This window comes from Danio aesculapii, chromosome 18, assembly GCF_903798145.1.
Source record: "Danio aesculapii chromosome 18, fDanAes4.1, whole genome shotgun sequence".
Classification (NCBI taxonomy): Eukaryota; Metazoa; Chordata; class Actinopteri; order Cypriniformes; family Danionidae; genus Danio; species Danio aesculapii.
The window spans coordinates 15,579,389-15,604,009 of NC_079452.1; the positions used below are offsets into that span (position 1 = coordinate 15,579,389).

A 24,621-nucleotide genomic window follows, 5' to 3' on the forward strand; every position below is an offset into this window, starting at 1 on the left:
CAACGACTCATAGCACCTCAGACACCTGATAGCATTATGCTAAATAAACAAAAGAGCAAACTAGCAACCATACTGAAATGCCCTGTCAACTACCCTTGACACCATAGCATTGTGACACAAGATTAGGACAAAGAAATCTAGTTAACTTTCTTTTAAAAGACACCAATTATTCATTTTAGCTAAAAAGAGGCCCCAAACACTCCCTGCAAGCATCAAACATACACATGCATACATATCATTTCACCCGCCCCCGAGAGACTACTCAAGAGGAAGACGAAGTAGGAAACACAGGAAATAATAAACTCTCCCATCCTCCTGCTCACGCCCCCTCTAAACCCAAAGGTCAAGGGTCACCAGAGAGCAGAAAGTCAGCGGGTGTCTGTCAGCCATGGCCCCACCCATTGGGGTCACCCCAAAAAACAGGGTGAGAAAAGGCTGACATTGTCTGCACTTGATAAACACAAAAACAGCCCAAGAAGCCAGAAAGAAAGCAAGGCAGACATAGGCCCAATCCCAATTCTATTCAATCCCTACCCCTTGGCCCTTGAAACAGACTGTGAAGGGTAAGGGCTTCAAATTTTACCCCTAAGAAATGGGACAACACTATAACACCCGTGCATGTCAGTAAGTCATTGTGAGCTCGTACTTCATATGAGACCGACAATTGCGACTGCTGTAGTTATTCCAGTTGTGTTATTTTTTGGTATTTCTCTTTAGGAAATCACTGAAGGCCACGATATCATGTTATCATACAATACAATAACAATACAATGTGGCAATTAGCTCGTAACTGTACTGTGCATTTACACAGTGGCTATATTCATCTAAACATATGAAAACAACATTAACATTATAGCAGACACTGTAAAAAGCTCATTCACAGTCACTACAGCTTTCTGACAGGATATTCGAGTGACAGATGTGAAAGTATGTTATCGGACTACTATACAAGTTATTATTATGGATTATAGATAGTGAAATTTATCATTTTTTTAATAGTTTTTTTAAAGCAAGGTGGTAAAACGCCGCTGTGAATGTATTAAAATATATATGCTTGTTTGAAACAATACAATACTAATCTGTGCATCTCCTTACTTCCTGCAGCCATGCCTCCATTGTAGCTGGTGTATTCTGGGAAGTTTTTGTACCCCTTGGTTTTGAGTGTGGTCCTGAAAAATCTCCATTTCCAGGGCTATCTAGTCATTCCCCTTAGCCCTACATCTTCAAGCTAAAGAGATTTGGGACACCCCTAGCCCCTCACGTGACCGTGCAAAACGAGGGGTAAGGGGAAGAATTGGCATTGGGCATTAATAAATCTACCCACTTTTGGTAAAAAAATGTAATCATAAACATAGCAGACCTCATAAGTAAATGTGTGTGCAATGGCTATATTCATATGTGAGTGTATGGTTCACCAATCCAAGGATTCTAAGGGTAGCATGACTTTGTCCACGAGTCCCAACAAGCCCTCTGCAGTGCCCGTATGCCATCGGTGGAAACAATCTTCTCACTCCCAGAATAATAATATATAATTACAACAATAACAAGAGTCTTGAATAAAACACACAGACAAAGATAGACAACACCATCCTATGTGTACAAGACTGTGCTTAGAAGATTATAGTATGTACCCTTGAGGGGGTGTAAGCTTGGATCGAGATATCGGGTGTGAGGAGTGACGCTGCATCTCTTGCTATCTCTACAACCGATCTGGCATGACGAGGAAACACAAGCATCATTCCTGTGTTTTATCTCTGTGCCTTTCTTTTGACATCCGCCTAGATGTGCCAGGCTCAGGGCAGAGAGACACTTTGTAGGATATCTGCTGTCCTCCATCTGAGAGAGAGAGAGAGAGAGAGAGAGAGAGAGAGGTAGCTACTACTGCATGCAGGTAGGAGAGACAGCCGAGAATTCGAGCAGTCTAGAGCCTTCAATAACAGAGATATAAGTATAGAGAAAGACAGAGTGGGTAGCAAATTGCCGAGACATGTCTGATGGCAGAAGGGAAGTCCCCTATCCCTCATGAATATCTCCATCATACAGGCTACATCAAAAGAAAAGATAAACTAAAAGCAATAACATACATTGATTTGACAGGACCAATGCTGAACTACTCATTGTATAAACAAGAATGCTTGAGTGTGGAACATCTAATGACCATAAATTACAAGCCTTGTCTATAGAAACCAGATAGAAACCAGATCAGTCTACTTTCAGTTAATGTCTGGAACTCTCAAATTACATATTAAATGGTCTTTGTGGTGTTACTTTTAGTTATTCATCGACAGAGGATTTTCACTGTTTCCCTGTCTAAGATCAGCCTAGACTAGCATATATTTCCATGTTGGTTGAGGCTAGTTAGCTGTTGGTCAAGCTAGTGCACAATTCAATTCAATTCATGTTTATTTATGTAGTGCTTTTCACAATATAGATTGTGTCAATGCAGCTTAACATAGTTCTAGTAAAGTCCAGATTTCAGAGTTGAAGTTCAGTTTAGTTTAGTTCAGTGTGGTTTAAATTTCACTGCTGAAAGTTCAAACACTGTAGAGCAAATCCACCAAAGCGCAGCTCCACAAGTCCTGATGCAATAAAGCCAGTGGCGACAGTGGCGAGGAAAAAACTTCACCAATGGGCTCTGTTGGGCACGACCATTATTCTTCTGGCCAAACTTCCTGTGTGGAACTGCAGTCTAGGCGCTGGAGGCTAGAGAAGCTGGAGGTCCATCGTGGAGAAGCCGCAGGTGTGAGTAGGCCACCAGCGGGAGGTCAGGCTGGCCCACAGGATCAATGCGGGGACTCATTTGTCACAGTGGTCTTTCAGGAATCAGTCAAGCAAATCATTCTCTAGCAAACTTTAGATGGTGAAGATGGTAAAACAACAAAGTTTTTCCTTAACCCAGTTATGAATCCTGGTTGGAAATCTGGCACTTTCCATCCCAAACTAATTTTGCTGATGAGAAAGATTATTTGATTGGCAGTCTTGAATCTTAGGCCAGGTTTCTAAACCAGAGCCTCCAACTGGTATGGACTTCTACATGTCTCATTCAATCCTGTAATTGCATTTACAAGCTTGAGTGAAGATTTTATCAAGCCAGAAGAGAAGATACACACACTGAGTGTTTTACTGAGAGGCTTCCAAATAGCTTGATCACTAGCAGTCAAACAAACCCACAGGCAGTGGATGGTCATAAATCTATCCTTATCAGTTGTCAGAGCAAAAACTGTTTTTCTTTTCTGTTTCTTCTCCAAGTCCAAGGTCACACCTGAGATTTTGCCAAAGTGCATGGAAGGAAGACCTGATCTCAGTTAGATGTCAATAAGCATCTGTCCTTACAATTGATATGTTCAGCAATATAACCATAATTATTCCAGCAATTATTTAATGTGCAGCAAGGAGTATCTATGGTGAATAAGGGTGGCTCCAATACCATCAAATCTATATGTGGCACATAGCTTATAAAATCACCCTCTTCTTAAATTCTTTGGCACACATTTGAACTAAGACAGATGGAGTATAAGCAGAAAATGACACAGGATGACAGCAGGAAAAATAAACATTCCGACTAGAAACCTACTGACAGGTAGTGTTACATGCATTCCTATGAAAAAAAGGTGTGAAGATCTTTCTCTGCAGGCAATATTTTGAGAGTCACCTGCCTTCTGCCCAGTTCTATATCATACTGAATAAACATGGACAAAAGACCCCACAAAGAATTGACCTGCATACAAAGCACCAACAACATGAGGGGCTGCCATAATGAGAAATATATTTTTAAGAAAAACAGAACAGAAGACACAGTAAAACATGCGGAAAAGGGTGAGTGAATATCTTTTCTGATAGTCTGATCTGACCCTTTGTGGTGAGGTTGATACTCCAACAGTATCTTAAACCTGTCCACACTCGTCCCCCACAAATGGTGACAGAGGAGCTGCTCTCAACACATTCCACAGAGAGAGAGGTGAAGGAAAACAAATACAGCAGTGCATAGGTTACAAAAATAAAAAAGCAAGACAAATATGACAGACACAAAGAGAGAGGTAGATGTGGATGGAGTAAGCCCCCCCTCCCAACATTTAAATAAAGACAAGATAAGTGAGACAGGAAGGACAGGATTCAGATAGTATAAGAAAGAAAAAGCCAGTGGAAAAAAAGGATTCATAGCGAGATGAATGCTTGCCAAACCTCAGCTCATTTCCCCAGATAATGCCTGACAGACAAACTCAAACTGTGTGAACCTTGCTTGTAATCCTCAAAGTCAACTGACAGTACAATGTCTTGACTTGGTGCAATCAGAGAGACCTGGCAAGTACAATAGTTCAGGAAAGGGAGAAGGGCTGAGGGAGTGGGAACCAAGGCCTGCATGGATGGTAGGACTGGGAATAAAACAGGCTACTTTTGGTCCAAATGGCAGGAATGAGGGCAGCTCCGGGCCATGCAGATGGGACTAATGAATGGAAATACTGGGCCTCTGAACTGAGCAGTGATTAAAGGGTGCAGACATTATTAAAGAGAGAGAGGGAGGAGGGGGGAATGGGAGAGAAAGAGTCAGACACATCTGTGAAGTACCTAGCATAAAAAGGAGCAATTGCACTTCTTTTACCATGAGCAGAGATATAAATCAAACTACAGTTGTGCCTTATCAGCTGCTGTTCAGAAGGCTACAGTATCAAATAAAACACAACAGAGGTTAACCATCAACTGTAAGCATATGTGTGGAGAGGAACTACGTCAAAAGTGTGATGCTACTTCCCAGGACTGGCCTCCCCTGCCATAAAACGAGTCTACAAAGTGTAGGCGACCTTGGGGTGAGATGCTCGTGAGGTTGACGGGGCACAGCCTGAGTGACCGCAGTGTGGTTAACAGTAAAAGGAAAGATGGGAGGGGAGGAGAGTAGAGAGGAATGAGAACAGAGGCCCCAGGGATCAGACAGTCACTTCTAACAAAGCACTGTTTACCAAGAACACACACATCTCTTTCCCTCCTTTCTCATCCCGGGGGGTTTCAGCAGCAACAACCCTGTCTACCTCCGCCTCCTTCCCATGAGTGCCAGGCCTCAGACCAGGGAGACTGCGCTAATTCCTGCCCCAGGCAGCTTGGCCTTGGTCACAAACACTCCACACACAGATCGCTTGGTAAGACAGGGTGGGAGGGAGACCCTTAGCCCCAGTACAGTACAGAAGAACCCTCTTAATTAGAGTTTGTTCTGTGGCGTCTTGTTTGCCTGGGAATAGAAGGAGGAGATGGTGTGGAAGGGGAGGTGGTGAGAAAGGAGGGGTGCAGAGGTAAGGGGGCTGTTTCCCAAGGTTTTCAACAACAGGGATTAAGCAGAGGACTGAAACTCAATAGGGTCGTCTCGGACACTGGAAATGGATCTCAGGGTATCCTGCCGCAAAGGGCAGCAGCCAAAACTGTGGCAAAGCAACACGCATAACTAACAACACCCACAGCATTGTGGGAGCTACAGAATATCCTTCCAGCTGAGTTCACAGTTACTCAGAACCCTCGAGGGGACGTTTTCACACAGGAAGGGTAATTCTAATGGAGAGGAGGAATGTTAGAGACAGGAGAGACAGCGGTTCTGTCTGCCCAGAGGGTGTGCTGAGAGACAAAGTTGATAGGCAGGCTTTGCCAAGAGTGTCTGATTCATCAGGCAAGCAGTGGTGGATGAGAGCAAGTCTGTATGTGCGGGGGTTACAGTCAGCAGAGCATTGGATGACTTCTACGGTGCATGCTACACACTTAAATTCCGAAACCTTTAACTAGAGAAAAGAGTAACATGTCAGAGCTGTGACCTAGTTGTTTGCACAAGTTCCAGACACATTAAATTGTGTTGCTCGTGCATGAAATGCCGGTTTGATTTTGAACTGTTCTTCGCTCTCTCCACACACTAATATGTCTTGCAAACATAAAAAAAGACTCAAGTCTCTGATAGTACAGTGCTGCGTAAGAGTTGGAGGCAGTTAGTGTTTTTCCACCTAATGTCTGCATATCTCTGCTTTCTCTCTCTCACTCTCTCTGCTTCAGCTCAGATACAGTCCTCCCTCACCCTCCTGGATTCCATCACCTCTCCATCTCTATGGAAACTAAGCTGGACATACAGCTACACAACAGGTCCTGCTCAGTATCCCTACGATAGGTCTTTGGCCTGTGACCAAAAGCACTCACAGGGTAGGGACATATATCAGAAGCTGCAATTCAAAGCATGCACAAAACAAAAACAAGAAGTGAGCAGAACATGAAATCCTCATTGGCAAATAATGAAGCCCAGGAACAACGTTCACACTTTCATGCTACCACAAAACCAAAGATTATAAAACATACAATTTATAACTAGATACATGCTTCAAACTTACCTGAGATACATTTAAATAAATTTTCAGGTTAACAGTAACCTGTCTTTTCAAGCATTGGTTTTCACAATTGAAAAATTAGCCTCAGAGAACAAAAACAAACAAGTACTAAGAGGCTGTAAAGGCTGAATTATTCGTTTTGAGTGTGTTGAAACCCCCCCAAAAAGCATAAGGCCAACTCTCTGCCTTGTATGTACAAGCTTGAGGGCTCTGAAATAAATATCCACTCCAAACAGCGCCTCTGACTGAATCTATTTAGGTTGTCTAAATGTTTATCTGTCTTGTCTTGCAGTCCTCTGCAAGCCAAGAGGTCATGTTTTCCAGTGCTTCCAAAATAACAAAACAAATTGTGTGGTGTGAGTTCAACAAACATGCTTGTCTGAATTGCTATCACTGGCTTCATGTCAGATTACGTTAAACATGTTAAATTTTCAGTCATGTTCGAGTTTCAGCCATCTGCTGAAGGTGTGAGCAGGCTCAAAACAGTAGAATAATATGTTGACAATAATCACCTTAACACTAAGATAAACTTTAATATGGCAAATAATAATACACCCTGCATTTAGAACATCTCCAGTAAACCTTACCACTGCAGGGTCTACTAGTAGAGGCTCATTGGTTTCAACAGCTGGGGAAAGTTTATAAAAGGCCTCATTCAAAGCACCAATGGATGAGGTTTTACGGACACAGACCAGGATGCTTGTCTGTCCCACAATCATAAATATTATGCATCTCCCATCCTGTATCTTAATCTAATCTGGGTCGTTCTAAAGAGATGGGTCAGAGGCATAACAATGCAGGGCCTTCTTCGGGCTAACCCCTGTAATTAATTCCTGTTTCCTGAAGCAGTTGAAAAAGACTCTATAAATGACCATTTAACTCCGTTCCCTAGAGGGGCTGCCTCTTCCCGCATTGCGAAGCTCAAAATGGCACTTGCAACCACAGCAGTAGTACCCACAGTGCCTCAGGCTCTGATCCACCAGTTGTGCAGCCCTTCCAAACAAACAGTCTGTTTGTCAGAAGCAAGGGGGAGCCAGTCGTGGCCACTTTTGCCTTAATATAGTCCTGCTGATCTGTTGCCTGGCTTGGGCATCGGGCTGCAGAGAAAACCCATGTCAGATGTCGCCTTTGAGCAGCAGAATTTGAAATAGAAAGCTGTGGTGTAGCTGGGCTGGTACTAAACAAGTAGAAAAAGAAAAAACATACGAGAGGAGTGGCTGCTTTCAGGGCTGGACTGAGAACAGGATCTGGTGAAGAAGGGCCAGTTCAGCAACTCTCAGAGAAATGAATCTTTAAAAACAGGAAGGTGCTGAGGATGCAGAAATCCCGCCTACATTCTGCACAAGGTCAGGGCTCTCTTTACTTTTTTCAAATGTGGGAACTTTCAGCAATGAGTAAAGTTCAAAAGTTCACCACAAACATGACCCCAGGAAAAGCAGTGTGCTCTAATTGTCCCATATATTGAAAAAGTCAGTGCGGGAGGGGGGTATTTTCTAAGTAATTGAATATTTGATGATAATGTGAGTATACTTCTTCTTAGGTCACAGATCTGCAGTGTGACACAAAGAGAAACATTACTTATTCAAACGACAATGCCCATCACAAGAAAAAACTTGCTATGCTGTTAATTTACATATTACATAGCTATTACATAGCTAGCTCTCTGTAACTTTTACATAGTCGCCCACAAAAGTTAAGCAGGGCCTGTGCGTGATAAGTACCTGGATGGGAGACCACATGGGAAAGAAAAAACTGCCGGAAGTGGTGTTAGTAAGACCAGCAGGTAGCGCTAAACCTGCGGTCTGTGTGGGTACTAACGCCCCAGTATATTGATGGGGACTCTATACTACTCAGTGAGCGCCGTCTTTCGGATGAGATGTTCAACCGAGGTCCTGACTCTCTGTGGTTGTTAAAAATCCCAAGATGTCCTTCGAAAAATTGTAGGGGTTTAACCCTGGCATCCTGGCCAAATTTGCCCACTGGCTTCTGTCCATCATGGCTTCCTAACCATCCCCAAATCATAATTGGCTTTATCACTCTGTCATCTCTCCACCAATCAGCTAGTGTGTAATGTGCAGTCTTCTGGCGCAATATGGCTGCTGCCGGGTCATCCAGATGGATACTGCACACTGGTTGTGGATGAGGAGATTCCCCCCAAATCGTGTAAAGCGCTTTGAGTGTCCAAAAAAGCTCTATATAAATGTAAGGAATTATTATATTATAAAAGTACTTTGGTACACTCAAACTGTGGCAATCATTACCTCCTATGGTCTTGATAAAACCTGCAATAATTTGTGGAGAAATGTGTAATGAAAAAGCAAAAGAGGAAAGTATTTCTATATCTGGCTAATAAATATGTCAAAAGCATAACTTTTGGGTTTAGTATGACAATTAATTTAGCTTAAAATCTAAGGAGTAGATTTTAAGGATGTGTCTATAATTTTAGAGAGTTTAACTCCAAGGACATTAAAAGTATGATGGGCAATAAATCACGAGCACTTATTGTTGCCTCAGACCAGTGGGAGATGACCTTGGCGTCTGGTGAATTCCATTGTATTAGGATCATATTTTCAGAGTAATATTTGCTACAATCTGTTGAGCGAGAAGCATAACCTGTGTGATATACCATTCACCCAATGTACATAGCTGCTGGACGCTATCCATCACCACCACCAGGGCCCTAAAGCACAGCAAAGCTTTGGCAGCCAGCCGTAATCCCTCTCCAGTTCCTACGGCACTCCAGAAGGACGACGGCTGTCAGCTAACCCGAACTAATGAGACCTGCACTTCAGGGATTAAAGTCAATTATTCCGGGTGGTGGACCAACTCATTATCAGTGCAGTTATGGTATGCGTGATGTGCCATCCTGAAATCTTCCAACTCTATGAAACATTCTTTATCTTGTTCGAAGTCGGACGTCATGGTCCCAATTCAAATTAACCGCAAATTTGTTTGGTGGTTTCACTAATCAGAATGGGGCTGATTAAGCATGCAGAGAAATGGTATGCTTGCCACACTGCGTGACCACATCAGTTTTTTTCTGCACGGAATAAGGGAAGTGCAATATGTGGAATAAACCAATATATATTTTCTGTGTTTTTAAAATTAAGCAACACAGTGGCTGCAAAAGATAAAATATATGAGCAATTCCAGCGTTATGGATGTGACATTTGCAGTAAAAACTCAAAACATAAATTCATAGAAAGTATGTTAACAATATATTGAAACATCTGTTTATATTTTTCAGAACAACTGACCACAGAGTTATGGGAGCAGAAAAATATCAATCTGTAAACATGTTTTATATTTGAAATAAGGAAAACAAACATGCGTTATGGATGTGACAAAAAAAAGTCTGCGAGTTTACACAACATACTTTGTCGAAATTCTGTGAATTAAACTGCACAACCCAGAAGAAACAATGCTAACCAGAAAGTGTTGGATATCTATAGAACAAACATGACTGATTTTATTTTATTTTACATTTTTGTATTTATGAGGAAAAAGTGTCATTATGGATGTGACATCTCTCCGTTATGGATGTGACAGGTGTGAAATTGCCACTTGTCTGACTTTGGTAAATTAAAAATATTAGTTTGAAAACACTGACAGATACATTTTTGAGTATTTCTAAAGTACTGTAAATTACAAGTCTACACAAAAAATTTAGAAACGGTTTCCGTATTTTGGCGAAAACTTAATTTTTTTTCATGGCAAGGTTGACATTTGCATGGAATTGCATACAAAGTTAGATTAAGATGTGAATTTATTAAGCAATTATTTCACATTCCCCTAAGCAAACATAATTTATTTCATATAACCACTAGGGCTGCAACAACGAATCGATTAAAATCGATTAAAATCGATTACTAAAAGCGGTGGCAACGAATTTTATAATCGATTCGTCGTGTCGCACGACGCGAAGACATTTGATTATTAAAAAACATTAACTTAATTAAGGACGGAGGGATAAAAACAAGCGGAGGTAACGTTAGAGGAACGATAGATGGTGAAGGCAGAGAAATCTCTGGACCCTAGTCATCTAAGTTGTGGGAACATGTCACACTAATTAAACAAAAAAAGTGTGTTAACGGTCAAATATGCTAAAGTGATGACGGGAGCACCATGGCAGTGATCCAGCACCTGAAACGCAAACATGTTGGAGTCTTTGATGAGGAGGAAGGGAGCAAAAGCAGGGTAAATCACTACAGAATCCTACTTTTGTTCCGTTTTGAAGTGAGGACCGTAATGTCCCTGGTGATGGTGTTTACTTGTTGTTGACAAGCATGATGTGAAAAATTCCAACTGAGCTTTGGCATGTTGGCTGGCGCTAAGCCAGGGAAAGAGTAGTCATATTATCACAATTATGCTGTGTTTTTAACCACCCAATGCTTATTTTATGTTTTAGACATGTAAATACACACACTTACTAGGAAAATTATACATTTACAGTTTGTAAAACTCTGTCTAACAATCCATTCAAATATAATGTATCGATGTGTATAATTCACATCATGTACACGTAGTAAAAGTAACAATAAAGTTCAATTTTTTCTTCTCCCAGCTGGCCAGCCACTTGCATGCATGCATTTTGGGAGTAACTCATAAATCGTGCTGAATCCTGCGTGTTCTGCTTTTATGAATGAGGCATGCACATGTAAACACGTAAACATTTCAGTAAACATGACGATGTCCATCTCTTGTTATAGATCACGATCAAAATCATTTATACATCTTTTAAACAACAAAAAACCCTCATATATTTTGTATTAAAATGGAAAAGCATAATAAAAGGGATACATTTGTCATACAGTGCTATTGTGGCTGAGGTGTGTCATGTGACAAACATGACACATCGCCACGGAAACACTAGGGGTGAACGTAATTAACAAAACTCACTCCCGGGGCTAGATAGAATCTTTTAAACTCACCAGTGAAAGGGTTAATAACAGAAGTAAAGCAGCGGTGGTGTAGTTACTTTGCACTTTGCAAGACTTAAGACACTTTTTTTAGTCACTCGCCTTTTTTGCATCATTCATTTTTTCATCTGTCGTCATGTATAGCTGCACTGCAAAAAAGCTTTTCTTACTTAGTCATTTCATCTCGTTTCCAGTCCAAATATCTAAAAAATCTTAAATCACGAACAGACTAGTAAAATGGCATGAGAAAATTAAGTGATGCTTAAAACTTCTGTTTGAGATTATTTCTCATTAAGATTATTTTTCTTACCCTATTGGCAATTAATTTAGCTAGTTTGAGGCAAACAATCACTTAATTTTGAGCGGGGTTTTTTTTCCAGAATTTTACAAGGCATAATATCTTATGCTATTTCATCTGTCTAGTATGTATCTTGATTTAAAAATTTATATATATATATATATATATATATATATATATATATATATATATATATATATATATATATATATATATATATATATTTAGATTGAAAAAAGGACAAAACTAATAATTTAGTTTTTTTATTTTATTATTGTTATTATTATTACAGCTCAGGGATGTTCAAGGACAACATGTTTGTGCACTTTCTAAAGATTTTAGTTCTGTTTTTGAATAAAGGGTTGGAAATTACTGTTTTTCTTTCCTTTTTTTAATCAGATTAATCGATCAATCGAAAAAAAATAATCGACAGATTAATCGATTATTAAAATAATCATGAGTTGCAGCCCTAATAACCACCTATATTTAACAGCTAATCTAGGAATGATGTTGGGAGCAAAGATTATAGCCCCAAGCTAAATAAACCACACAACCCCACAAAATCACTTTCATCCCTCCCTGTCCAGGGTGGGGGTAAAAAGAAGAGCTGCCCAACATCTGTTGGGCAATAGAGGCAGGGCAGTGGATGACTCCCTAAATATACCCAGAGTGCCTCCTCATTGACTCTCCAACTTTCTCTCATTCGCTCAAATCTCCCACGCTAACACACCCAGACTGCAGCTCAAAGCTACTAAAACATATTCATCACTCATTTTTAATGTGCATTTACATTCTATCCTGCCCGCAGCCCAAACACACACAGATGGAATTTAAAAAAATAGCAGAAAACGTCATCTCAATTGCTCAATCCACTTTTACTTGCCCAACTAATCTCTCACAACAAGCATAGTCCTCACTCCTGAGACAGGGTTTGTGCTTAGCCATGTATTGATTCGAAGTTGCATTTCCAACCCACAAACTGCGACAAACTACAACAGACCACCAAAACGACTGGAAAGGCCATCACTGGGTCCGAATCATTACACATGCTTACATTCAAATTGGCCACTTAGCATACCTTTTCAACAGCCCCATGTGTTTATCATTACCCAGAACCCTCTAAACGGCCAAACATTATTCTAGCGCTCTAAATAGAACTGCAGCGTTTAGCTCCAGTCTGTACTGGATAGCCGATGACCTGCTAATGGTTTAGAAATGCTTGTAATTAGCGCAAGAACACTGATGGGTCATGACTTTGCAATCATAAAATGTCATCGAGTCATTTCATTAGGGATCTAAGAGGACTTGATCGAAACATTAAAGAAACTAAATAGCAAAAGCAATTGAAGATCAGTACCTCTCTTTCTAGTAAGTTATGCAAAAAGATGACCTTAGAAACTTGGGTAACACTTAAGTGTACGTAACAATTCCTACTATTAACAATATTCATAACCATAAAAATAGTTTGAGTTAAAATCAACTTCAAATGAGTGAACATATCGTCCCAATATTTTCAGAGTTAAATTAACACTCTTAAGAGAGTTACTTGTGCCACACTTTAAATGAGTTATATTTACACTGTATCGAGTTAAAAAATAACTTTGGTCTACACTAATGGGAGTTGATTGTTCTCTGATTCTCACTTTAACAGAGAGAATTTAACTCTATTCTACCTAGTACACAGTATAATTCTCCCGATTGATAGTTAAAATAACTTACATAGGACAATTCTCAAAGAATGACAGAAGAAAAATAACACAATTATGTTATTAATAATTTCTATTAACGATAGTTCGATAGTCTACAGAACAAACCATCGTTATATAAGAACTTGTCTAGTTACCCTAACTTGCCTAGTCAACCTAATTAACCTAGTTAAGCCTTTAAATGTCACTTTAAGCTGTACAGAAGTGTCTAGAAAAATATCTAGTCAAATATTATGTACTGTCATAATGGCAAAGATCAAATTAATCAGTGATTAGAAATAAGTTATTAAAACTATTATGTTTAGAAATGTGTTGAAAAAATCTTCTCTCCGTTAAACAGAAATTGGGGGAAAAAATAAACAGTGGGGCTAATAATTCAGGGGGTTTCATAATTCTGAGTTCAAATGTATTTGTACAAAAAAAAAGGTTCAAGACGAGTTTTTAAAAATAAAGATCAACAAATGCAGCGATTACAAAACTGACTAAGCTATATCACACACAATATTAATAATTTCTATTAACAAAAACGTGTTAAAACTGGACAGCCAGCACTAAAAATTGACAAATGAACACTTTTTAAGACTTTAAAGGATTTAAAATGGCATGACTTTTATGTTCCATTAAGATTTTTGGTCAAGTGAATGTTGGAATTAACACCACCAAGTGTAAGTTTTACATTTTACATTGTCCTGTTTTGAGTATGTAGTATGATGTTGTATGTTGTAGTATTTTGCACTGTCTGGAGCCAGCACCTAAGCTTTTCGCTCATCATAGCACACGTGCTTCTGATGATTTGACAATAAAAGAGATTTGATTTGGTTATACCTGAAACTCCCTGATTTTACACTGGATCAAAACACCTTTGATTAATTAATTTTGTTAATTTATCAAAATCTAACTCTGTAATTTCAACACTTTACTCTGAAATGCTTTAACAGACAATTTATCACTGATGATTTTGCTGTGTGCTTTTTATTAAGATATTGTTTGTTTATTAGTACTTATGAAGTATGATCTTAGGGTGCTTTCACACTTGGTTCAATTGCCTGGACCGTACCAAAGTTCGATTATCCCCCCTTTCCACCTTCTTGGTTGGTTTGTGTTCACACTGTCTTTTTTGCCTTCTGAACCCCGATACGCTTGCGTCATCGAGCTGCTGTTTTGTTTACGGTTGTTGCTAGGTCACGGACACGAAAGCAAAGCACCAAGATGGAAAGACGTATACACATTGCGGTTGTTCTGCTTTTACTGAATCTTTTGGTTTAGGACATACAGAAAGCAACTCGTGACATTCTGCCGCAAAAATATTCTAAACGTTTAGAACATCACGTGATGTCTGCAGACGCTGTTTTTGGAGGAGACAAGCAGACATTATTACTGTGCTTGCCCTGGCTCAGTCCCACTTGTCACCAAGGTACAGTACGTGATACACAGACACACACACGAATGAACGTTATGAAAACGATAGTTTTTTGTAGTGTTGGCGGTCCACTTCAGTTATTTGGTACAATTGCATTCATACTAGAAGTAAACCAGACCAGAGTTCGCTTGAACCGTACCCCAGACCCCCTCTTTCATGCGGAGTCGGGTATGGTTCGTGGGTGCGCACCCGAGTTCAGAAGACACGTTCACACTAGCTAAACGTAACATACTTTCACATCAAATGAACCCAGGTGCGGACCAAAAGGACCCATTTTGCATCTCTAATCCTATACTGTATGATGCAATTAGTTGACTTTACTTAAAAAAGGGGAGTTAACTCGCTGCCTTATAATTATTAAGGTTAAGTTAATGGGTTTATTGACTTTATTAAAGTAAAATCAACTTGCTGCTTTAAAAAAGCAACAGGTTTACTCACTTTTTTTAAGAGTAAAGTAACTAATTGTTTTTTACAGTGTACGCAATACCCATCGACTTCCTTAATAATAAAAAGCAGCACATTAATATTTACTGATCTAAAAGTCTTAGTTAATGGTTTGTTAATATATCAGGAATGATACCTTACAATAAAGAGTGACCGAAACTTGTTTTCAATTAACTAAAGGATATGAAAAGGAAATTAATATCTGTCCTCCTCCAGAAGAACACACAAAAACACAGCCCGCGAATGGGTTTTCTCAGGGTGCCCACCTGGAGACCAAAAATATTCAGGGTACTTCTTTCTGGAACGTTGCTTTTTCCTGATTCTAAGTGCAGCCCCTATGATAAGAAAAGTCTGTTTGAAACACTGGAAGCATACGGGCATCATTACATCCGAATAGCAGAGAGAAAACGGAGATCTCATCTGAGATGTGGGAGCTTAATAACCACTATAAGTAAAAGGATCAAAGGAGGATGGCCAGGAAAACTTTCCTTTTTATTATTACAACCTAACAAATAAGTGGAATGGTGAAACATCATCATTAAAGTTTGTATAAAGATCATTTCCAACTATTTAACTTTGAAAATGTAGCACTAAATATGACGCTAAATAGAAATAAATAATAGAATACACTTTATTTTTCTGCGATAATTATTGCGATATGAATACAGTTTCACAAGATAGCTGAATATCTCTATTTGATGGTTTTCTGGGGAGTCTAACAGTCTTCAGGTACAGAAATTGAATCATCTCAATCATGTTTTGTCTTACTAGTCCAAATATCTAAAATAAATCTAAAACAAGATCAAGTTAAATTACTGTTTTGTTTTCAAATTCAGTAGAAATAAAGGAAAAAAATTAGGAGTTTCTCCTTAAAACAAGCTAAATTATGTGCCAGTGGAGTAAAATAATTTAGTTTTTGCTTTAAAACTTATATATAAATTTATTAAGCGATATGAATAGAGTTTCACAAGATAGTTTGAATAGCTCTATTTGACGTTTTCTAGGGAGTTTAACAGTGTTCAGGTACAGAAATCGAATCATCTCAACGCAAAAAAAAATGATTTTCTTACTTTTTTTGTTTTGTTTCTAGTCCAAATATCTAAGAAAAATAAAAAATAAAAAATTTATAAAAAAAGATCAAGTAAAAATACTGTTTTGCTTTCAAATTCAGTAGAAATAAAGCAAAATTAGAAGTTTTTCCTTAAAACAAGCTAAATTATCTGCCAGCGGAGTGAAATAATCTTATTTTTGCTTTAAAATGTACACATTTGGACTAGAAACAAGACAAAAATTCTAAGTAACAAAATATTTTATTAATTCTGTATAAATACAGTAATTAAATATATTCTTTAGCTCCTGGTCAACTATAATCCAGACTCAACATTGCATATCTTGTGATGTGACTATTGCAGATCCACACATGCAATACTGATGCTGAAACTATATTGTGCAGCCCTAGAAAACACACAAATATACAGTTGGTCAGAATTATTAGCCCCCCTTTGATTTAGATTTTTTTTTTTCTTTTTTAAATATTTCCTAAATGATATTTAACAGAGCAAAGAAATTTTCACAGTATTTCCTATAATATTTTTTCTTCTGGAGAAAGTCTTATTTGTTTTATTTCAGCTAAAATAAAAGCAGTTTTAAAATTTTTTAAACCATTTTAGGTCAATATTGTTAGCCCCTTTAAGCTATATTTTTTTCCATAGTCTACAGAACAAACCATCGTTATATAAGAACTTGCCTAATTACCCTAACTTGCCTATTCAACCTAATTAACCTAGTTAAGCCTTTAAATCTCACTTTAAGCTGTATAGACGTGTCTAGAAAAATATCTAGTCAAATATTATTTACTGTCATCATGGCAAAGATAAAATAAATCACTGATTAGAAATGAGTTATTAAAACTATTATGTTTAGAAATGTGTTGAAAAAATATCTTCGTTAAACAGAAATTGGGGGAAAAAATAAACAGTGGGGCTAATAATTCAGGGGGGTTCATAATTCTGAGTTCAAATGTATATTTAAAAAAAAAGGTTCAAGATGAGTCTTTAAAAATAAAGATCAACGAATGCAGCGATTACAAATCTGACTAAGTTATATCACACACACACACATACAGACTCACATACAGAGTCAGTAAGACAACATAACATGAATAAACTGATTCATTTGAATTAATTTCCAATACTTTACATCACATTTAATCATTAGTTAAAATTATTATGAAATCAGTCGACTCTAAAGCTATGTGTGCAATGCAAAATAACTCATGTTTTGAAAACATTACAGCTACTGTCAAGATACTGAAACATTGTTTCTACGTGTCTGCTGACTCTAATATCACTTAAGGCTAAAACTTCTTCTGAAGAAGGGAGTAATAAACACTCAACATGGCACATGAGAACTAAACCAAAAATACAACCGAAACAACAAAACGGAAAACTTTAACCACAGTAGAACATCTAAGCACAACCCGTTTGTATATCTCCAATATTTCTGTGGTTATGAACGCCAAACATTGTTTTATCTCTAACCAACCAGCGCGACAGGAAACAAATTAGACAGCTCCAACTGCGCAAAGCAGGATTTCGTTGTGTAGTGATTACGATTCGACGATAAGCATACGTTTATCCCATCAGCACTGTTGTTTATTCTAAAAAGATCATCAAAAAATGAGAGCCAACAGGTGGATTATACATGACCGAGTTCAACATTCCAGCCCAGACAAAAATAAAGACATGATGATAAAAGTTGACTCTGCTGTCCTACAGTAGCTCATCCTACATCTTTCACACATCCCATAAAAAACCACAACATAACTGCATAGCAATCTCCAGCTAAATGCATGGCTTGGTAAAAAGCTGTGAATGTGCTGAAAAATGTTCATTCATTACACTTGCCTTTTCCTGGAAATCACATTTTAAAACTTTTTTTCTATTGTGCTGGTATTTTGAGACGATCTTTCAGTCTCTCCCGAGCAGAAAAGCATGAGGGCTTTGTTACCCAGCAGTCATGTTGTCCTAACCTCTCTGATCGCACAAAAGCCACTCACATGCCACATGTAGGCATCCATTTACGCCTCTTTAGAAGCGGAACATCAAAAGAGTCATTACGCCCACGGGAGGAACAATACGTAGATACAAAACTCTATCAGCTCGGGGGATCATAAACATCAGTATACAAATAAACAACACACAAAAAAGTTATAATCTACAAAAGCCTATAGAGTTAATAAGAATGCATGCAATATATAAGAAATCATCAACCAAAATTGAATCTATTCTCAAGAACATGAGTATTTTAAGATGTTTAACATGAAAACGGGTTTATTTAAATTATAAGACTTTAATAAAACTAGGAATATTTCCTTAAATCATGGAAATAATATAGAAATATGAGTTTTTGTACACTGAAAAAAATTATTCAGAGATAATTCCTTGGATTTGCTCCATTTTTTTAAAAGTCAAGTGGCTGTAAACAATTTATTTGGGCTGAATTTAAACAAACAAATTAAGTTGAGCTTTGCTAAATTTATTTTGTTTGTTTAAATTCAACACATATAAATTGTTTGCAACAATTTTGCAGACATTTTTGTCAGTCTATGTTTGAAAACACTAATCAGTACACTCAAAAAAAGATGTTTGTTCAAACTACTCATTCAAAATGAGGTAAAACAACACAACTCTTGAGGTTTTTTGCGGGGCGACTTAAATATTTTATGTTCAGTCAGTTAACAAGTTAAATTAAGTTAAGTTAATTGCTTTATGTTGTCGAAATAGAAAAAAATTGAGTGGAATTTAGCATTTTTACAGTGTATTTCAATGTGCAGAAAATAAGCATGTCTATCAAAAGTGGCTAAGGCAAAATCTAAACGTTTTATCTGTAAATACTATGAACTAGTGTGTAATAATTAGATCAAATACTCATTTTAGGCCATTTAAAATGCAACTTTAAAACCTTCAGGGCATTCAATGTTCAGTTTTTGTTATAATTTTAATTTAATTCTAGAGCTATTTATTTTCCAGAAGGAAAAAATGAAAAGAAACTCATGGCTTCTGTCTCACAGGTATCTCATTTCAAAGAGCTGAGTGTTTGGGGTCTCGCTAACACATATTGTCGGGTTTGTTTTCATCACAAAAATGTCTATAATCAAGTTCCAACAGGGCTGAAGTAATCACCATCACTTCATCTTAATAAACACATACAATTAAAAATCCATGGGGTGGATGCCAACTAAGACACTTCAAATGAGTGTCTACTAAAATGAGTATTATGTTTTGAGTGATTATTCAGTCTGTTGTATCTGCATTCAACACCTAAACTTACTATATGAGCTTACGATCACACTAACAACACAAAATACTCACTTTTAAATAGTTTAATCTTTATATATTTTCTGACATGACTCTGTAAGCCCCCAAGGCCAACAAGAACATCATGTTTTGTTCTTACGGTTAGAGTTATGATTAAGAACACTGTCAGGGAAAATAAACAATACACCAACCAAATCCACTCAGAAAAAAAGTGTAATGGCTTTATTTATAAGACTGATTATTATTTTTTATGCCAACCATTTTTATTTTTATGCTTTTTTCTACTCTAGAAACTTTTATTCTGCACATTTTTACATTATAAAGAAATTAAAATGTTTTTACATAAATTTTGCATAAATATTTTACACTCTGTAAAACTTCACCCTGAAGCCTACACTCAAAAAAATTCTAACTACTTATTTAAAATGAGCTGAAACAACACAATGAGATTTCATTGGGACAACTTAATTTTTTATGTTCAATCCACATACATTTGTTAAAAGTGTTAAGTTAACCTAATCAATTTGTGTTGGGACAACATGAATGAATTATGTGGAACCCTGCATTTTTACAGTGTAGTTTCTAAACTTCAAACACTTTAAAACTAATGAAAAGTCAACTTTATGTAAACATTAATAAACTTTATTTTTATAAACTGCTACACTAAAAATCATTAAAAACATTATAAAATAACATTATAAATATATTTAAAGTCGTTCAACTCTACACACTTCTCTACGTACGCCCTGTAACAATCGAATAGTTTTGATTTGTTTATACATTTTGAGGAGGAAGGTTATTGTTTTATGCATGCAACACACAACTATTCATGTATTTACACCTAACATTTTGACATTTAGACGGTTTACAACTATGTCGAGTTAATTATAAACTTTGTATCTAAAAGTTCTGCACACTTCAGTGACGGTAAAACCATTTCCATACATTCCAGAACAAAACAAAAGTGATTTACACTTTCTCCTCATCTACGGTGTTTGCAGACCGCTGCGTCTCGCGAAGGATAAATAAAGGGAATACATGAACTCTTCACACTGTTCAGCGGAAGAAACTCTGCGAACACTCTCCGAAGTTTCTTACCTTTCACAGGAGGGCAAAAGCTGCGGGCAGCCGGACACACTAGCAGCGAAACACATTCTCCCGATGGCAGATCCGCACGGGGCCCTCCATTAGACGCGGGCTCAAAGTGCAAAACAACGGGGAAAAGAGTAAAGATATGCCGCTTTGCTCGCTCTCTGTTCCAGGCGCGGAGACGCGTGAACGCCGCGGAGTCAAAGTACGTACTCAAGCCTTCAGTTCCCCGTGAAGTTCGTAGTAAGTGAACCCTACTCGTCTAACTGTTTCACTCAGTCTTTTTTTTCCCTGCACACGTTCACTCGCTCACTCTCTCTCTCTCTCTCTTTCTCTTTCTCTCTCCCATACACACACACACACACACTCTCTCTCTCTCTACTACTACTGTCTTTTTCTACACACACGGAGAGAGGGAGAGGGGATCATATTGCTCAGCAGCTCGTCAGAGCAGGAATGTTCCAGCCCTTCAGCAGCAGCAGGGCAGAGCTTCAGAATGCAGGGGGTTGCCCTACTGACTGCGTGTGTGTGTGCGTGCGTGCGTGCGTGCGTGCGTGCGTGCGTGCGTGTGTGTGTGTGTCTGAATGAATATTACCAACATGCCAGCCACCTGCACCCCTATCACCCCCAATCATCCTCACCTTGTATTTGTGTCTGACTTTCACCTCAGTATTGATTTTTTTACACGTTTTTACATCTATCTATCTATCTATCTATCTATCTATCTATCTATCTATCTATCTATCTATCTATCTATCTATCTATCTATCTATCTATCTATCTATCTATCTAATAGCGAATAACATAATATAATTAAATATTAAGCTAACAGTAAACATAAAGCTAACAGTTTACAATAACTAGTTTTGTTTAACTAATTAAATGAATTAGCAGCATATGACTTTAGTTACAGTTTTTCTCAGTGGCTTTGGTGCATTTCTCACAACACTATTTACATTTGCACAACGGTTAATGCATTTCTCAAAACAATTAGTCACTTGTGCACATCAAAGTAGCAGTTTCTCATTCCTTCCAACAAATTGCAAATGCTTTTGGACATGCATCAATTGCTTTCATACAACTCTCTGCTGCTTTATAACATTATCATTTGCTTATATCATGTCAGTCAAAATTAACTAAACTTGTGAATGCTGAATAGTCATTCCATATAAAACTAATAGTCCTCATTTCATTACTTGAGTCATTACATACAATAATGTTAAACTAGCTCTGTCTAGCTAATTTATAAAAAACATTACATATTTTTTTCCCCTAAAATGTCTCCTAAATTGAACAATATCATGAATGATGTACAGACCTATGTATGTTGTAGGTTCAGTTCCAATATGTACTGCAATATTAGTTGTGCACAGATCAACCCAAAGGAGGTTTATGTTTGTTGTAAATTAGGGTGTATTTATTCTCAACGCTGTGAATAAATTAGAATTGCAAAGAGCAAATGCAGTAAAATGTGATACACACATATTCAGTGTCTTGTACTCAGATACCTCACTAACTGCAGTGATGTCTAACTTTACTGTAGTTTTTAAATGGCTGTGCAAACAGTATATAGTGCTGTCTTGAGCATTTTCAGGATGTTTTTTTGCATTGGAAAAATGTACAGAGTAAACTGTCATAATGAAAACATGCCAAAGCCATTTGACTATCTTGTTCATAAACAGGACTTTTCATCTTGATAATGTTGACACTTTCATTCAAGTGAATACTTGCTTTTGAGGTATGAGCTATCCATTTTGATCAAGTGACACTGTAATCAAGTTAACAAGAACTATAAAAAACAATTGTAAGTGTTGATTTGAGTTTATCATGTTTCTAAGTTCACCAATACATTTTTAAGATCAGTCTTGTATACTTAATCTTATTTCTAATCATAAGTTTACACATTGTACGTGTTGCAGAAATAGGAATTATTATAACTATGTAACAATTATTGTAATTACACAGCTATAATGAATAATAAGACCTTAGTCTTAACACACTGCAGAAAGTATATTGTTTAGATAGATAGATAGATGGATGGATGGATGGATGGATGGATGGATGGATGGATGGATGGATGGATGGATGGATGGATGGATGGGTAGATAGGTAGGTAGGTACCCACATAGCAACATATCGCTGGCCCAGCTCTGGCCCACACAATCAGCTTTTGCTTGGCCCACATGCCGCAGTGAATTACGGTACATGACTGGACCAAGTCTGGCTTCCAGACAAGGGCCAAACATGGACCAAATCTGGGCCAAGTCTTAGCCAAGTTGATAACCCATAACTGAGCCTGAACTGGGCCAGATATGTTGGTGTGTCACGACTGCAATGAAATTGATAAACCCATGAATCATTGCACTTTAGGCGTGCTTTTCCTCGAAGCGACCTGATTGGTAGAATTTTTTATTTTTATTTGAAAATAAATGTATTTTAATTGTGGGTCAAGATAGGCCAGACTCACATGGCCCATATATCAATTATTAACATCTGGGCCAAATACTACATTTTACATCTGGCCCAAGTATTGTGTGCCGCCTTAAAGACGGTGCCACCTCTACCAAACCAGGCCCATGTTTGGCCCACATGCTGTATGCCAGTGCCGGATGAATGCCTGCTGTGCCAGATTTATGCCAAATCTGGGCCAGAATTCGTTGCTACCTGGGTAGGTAGGTAGGTAGGTAGGTAGGTAGGTAGGAAGGTAGGTAGGTAGGTAGGTAGGTAGGTAGGTAGGTAGATAGATAGATAGATAGATAGATAGATAGATAGATAGATAGATAGATAGATAGATAGATAGATAGATAGATAGATAGATAGATAGATAGATAGATAGATAGATAGATAGATAGCATATAGATAGATAGATAGCATATAAATCAACAAAACTCCATGAGTGCATTTTCTAATAGGAAAACATATAAAATGTCTTTAACATTGGGAAACACTTGTCCAAAAGTCCAGATTTTGTACAAAAAAGTACAACAAAAAACCCAGCTTGCATCAAAAAATTTTAAAATGATAGTTGACATCTTTCAATAGATAATTGAATAAAATTTAGCTTTTCCTCCATTGCTCTAAATCTTAAAAAGGTGGATTTCCCTCAGCGTTTCTGAGACAGATGTTGCTCCGGTTGGCAGGTGGTGTCCCTGTTTGCATGCCTCCATAATCCTCAGCAACGGAGGAGTTTTCAGGAAGAATGTGATATATTTGCACAGAGCACATTCCTCAGTCATTCACTGACAAGGACAGATACAAAACAAGGACAGAGTTTTAAAAGACCATTGGTGTATTTGCTTTTGAAGTCGTTTGTTTGTGTCTTCTTTGAGTAACTTCATTCTGTGGCTCATATTTCGGCGTCAGAAATTTTGGTTGGATGCAGCTTATGTTGTTTGGCTGTTTCCTCGATACTTGTGGGGTGTTTGTGTGTGTGGAGAAGTTCAGGTGTGAAAGAAATGTGTGTGTGCAAGGCCAGAGCGTGTGTGAAGCAGTCATCTGTTCTGTGTATGGGCATGTGTAAATAACATAATCATCTTTTCGCATGTAATCGTTGGACTGGGCCGGTGATGGGACGGCCCACCCGGACCGGAGGACAGCAGCTGCTGCTGGCTCTTTGACAGCCCTTTCCAGTGGAAGGTGTGATTCGGTTTTTCCCAGGTATGAAGTGTATATTCCTGATGCCACAGAGAGAGCGAGAGAGAGAGAGAGAGAGGGAAGCTGCTGGAGAGTGGAGTCGCTCTTATCTGACAGCTGCTGCTTTCTCTTCTGCTTCTGCCAACATGCCCTCAATAGACGCTCCTCATTTCCCTCTTTTGATTTTAATTGAAACCAGATTTACAGCTGTTCTGAATATAAAAACACTGTGAAATAATCGAAAGCTTACATTCTTAGCAATTTTGCATCACTATTATAATTGCTAATGATAATGTCTAATGGCCAGTATTATAGTTTGCCATATAATTGGTCACAACATGACTATTCACATACACACACACACATTACTCGACATGTGAAGTGGAAGTTTTTCAAAATTGTCCTATGACAAGAACGGGTTTTGTTGAATAGTTTTAAGACAA

General features: G+C 37.9%; 1 protein-coding gene across 1 annotated transcript in view; it reads right to left on the reverse strand.

Annotated features, from left to right (window-relative positions):
- cdon (cell adhesion associated, oncogene regulated) overlaps nucleotides 1-20,892 on the reverse strand; it is an 81,615-nt gene extending 60,723 nt beyond the window's left edge. Inside the window, exon 1 of the mRNA XM_056477973.1 lies at nucleotides 20,555-20,892. The gene's annotated coding sequence lies outside the window, so the exon portion shown is untranslated. The remainder of the gene's footprint in view (nucleotides 1-20,554) is intronic.
- Between the last annotated feature and the right edge of the window lie 3,729 nt (nucleotides 20,893-24,621).